Source organism: Trachymyrmex septentrionalis, unplaced genomic scaffold (assembly GCF_001594115.1).
Source record: "Trachymyrmex septentrionalis isolate Tsep2-gDNA-1 unplaced genomic scaffold, Tsep1.0 scaffold168, whole genome shotgun sequence".
NCBI classification, from domain to species: domain Eukaryota; kingdom Metazoa; phylum Arthropoda; class Insecta; order Hymenoptera; family Formicidae; genus Trachymyrmex; species Trachymyrmex septentrionalis.
Window position 1 is genome coordinate 276417 of NW_017304842.1, and position 2816 is coordinate 279232.

A 2816-nucleotide genomic window follows, 5' to 3' on the forward strand; every position below is an offset into this window, starting at 1 on the left:
TACATGTATGTATAAGTAAGTATACATACAAGTATGTACATGTTAGACGACAATTGTTTGCGCACTGCAATATTCCTTTTTTGTGTAGTAACAATTCGTATTTTTTTACATTATTAATTATTCTTACGGACTACGAACACCGGCTAAAGAGGGATAAATTCAAGAATTAATGAATGATTTTCAAATATCTAACAAATAAATAATGTCTATTCCTAAATCTTCAATTTTGAAATTAAAAAACATTTTTAAAAATAAGTTTTTAAACAAGAAATTCGATCAATACCATTGCGAAAACTTATTATATTAATTTCTTAAAAAATATATTATAGCTTAGAAAGTCTACTTTAAGATATTTTTCGTTAACTTTGCCCATTGATGTTCATTACTTGGTGTCACAGTCATACCGCTCGTCTGAACAAATTAATTAATTAGTCTGAATAAACAGACTAACCAAGAATTTCAGAGTATTTATTTCGAAAGTAATCCCTGCGTTTGAATCTGCCGCTAGTTACAAAATAAAACAAGAATATCTTTAAAAAATACAAATTTTTTTATTTAACATAATTTAGAACATAATACCGTAAAAAAGAAATTAAAAAATACATTTGCTCTATCTCTTTTCTTTGAAATGCATGTTTGAAAATTTTTTTATAACCTTTTTTTATTAAGATACTCGACTTTTCGTTTTTATTATTCAAAAAGTTCTTGCGCTTTTTTAATTTAAAAAAAAAAACAGAAAAATTTTTTCTCACTTTGTAGTTCTCTATATACCCCCCAAAAATTGCAAAAGTTTTTATCTATTTATCGTGAAAGCTTGAAGTTTTCCTTTCAAAATCATTTTTTTTCTGTTCCTAAGACGATTCTTGAGTTATTTGTGAGTTAAGTAAAAAGGAAAAGTTGTGATTTGTATTGCTCATAACTCTATTTTAAAAATCACCGTACTACAATTAAAGAAACAAATTCTTAAAGCTAAAACTTAAATTTGCTCTATCAAATCGTATAATTGTCAATTTTATTTAAGAAGTAAAATATATATAATATAAATTTAAACTAAAAATATAACATTACTTTCCTTGTGTAACCATTCCGGAATGCTTTGAAAGAAGGACAATAGTGTCACATTTTTAACTAAAATTTATATATTCTACATTTAAAAAATTAGCAATTACGCCATACAATGGAACAATGTTTAAGCTTTAAAAATCTGTTTCTAATGCGTGTAATACATACGTGTAGTGGAATAGTAAAGCATGTTGTAGCAAAATGCAAGTGCTTTGCTTTCGTATTTTTTGTTTAGTTTGTTGTTTTGTATATCTCACTTGTTTGGGATATACGGTATTTTTAGCAAGCGAGATTTATGCCCAAACCATACAAAGTGCGCAGATTGAATTCAGCACTAAATACAATAAACGCATTATATGAAATATGTACCTTATGTCATAACACTTGTAATATATACAAGTATGTGTAGGAAGATTGTAATTATTATTTATTATTTTATATACATATTTATCATTCTTATTCTTTAATAAAACTTTATAAACGCATTTTATAAGTTATTGTGTTATTTTACGTCTTATTTATATGCATTATTTGTAAATTTTTCATGAGTTGTACATATCCTCTCTCCCCCTATGAGTAGCAAAAATGCAAGGGTGTCAAAGTTTATTTTTTAATAAACTTTAAAATGAAAATTAAATATTTCGGATTTCTAATATTTTTTTCATAGTAGCAGACAGTACAGTTTTTACTGATATATATAGTAGTTTACTTTAAACATAATAACTAATACTTAATAAATTAATTTTGATAGGTGTGGCGTATACACTGGAGTTATCCTAATCAATAAAAATGTTATAATAACGTTATGATTATATCTAACCGTCTTTGATTTCTTGCCTTATAATATTGAAATTCGTAGTACGGATTACGTGCTAAACATGATAAATATGAGTTATAGATTCATTGATCTCATTATTTTGTTTTATCCAAATTCTCTTTATTTACAAATGGCATGTAAAAAATTTTAACGTATTATTTTTTATTTAATGGCTGCGGCAATTAGTTAGTAGCTTCAAGGCATTAAAAAATAAGAACAGACTGTAAATAACAGCTATCCGTTTGCTTGGATATTATATAAGATTGATAAAACGATAAAGTAATTTAGTTTGAAGGATATTACGCAAGCAACTGTGTATTCATCATTTATGTAAAGAAGAATTATTCTACATAATATAGCGATTCTTAACGATACATGTACGAATATTATTGAAGATTCTGAAAACAATTTGAAAAGTTCGAGTGAATGTATTGTATAAATAGATATGTAAAAATGATAAATATTCGATCGAGCACTATTTCCAAACAATTTTGATATTTGGATTGTACAGGAACAGTACTTGTGGTCAAATGAGAATACATCGCTATGTTTTTTCTGAATGTATCAAAATCATTATTGGACTTTATTACAGTCTTTTTTCGCCAAGATTGCGGTAAGTTGTCGATAGAAGATATTACCCGAATGATTGAACAAAAACATAAGTATTGTAGAGGACAGAAATTTATGCGTGAAAATTTTGCGATATCTTTACCACAATATTGGATATTCCCTTATAGAAAAATACTTCTGAGCGCTACTAGCCCGGGAAAAAATATTATATGTATATAATTATATAAAATTATATAAAAATATATATAATTTTATTTGTATATAAATGGATATATTTTATAAATAATTGTATATAATTATATATAAATTTATATATAACTATATATAAAAATATATTAAATTATTTATTAAATCATATATAATTATA

At 25.1% G+C, this 2816-nt stretch overlaps 1 protein-coding gene across 1 annotated transcript in view; it reads right to left on the reverse strand.

Moving 5' to 3' along the window:
* The window catches only part of LOC108746360 (ATP-binding cassette sub-family G member 1-like), a 22447-nt gene that overhangs the window by 816 nt on the left and 18815 nt on the right, over positions 1 to 2816 (reverse strand). The gene's annotated exons all lie outside the window — the stretch shown is intronic.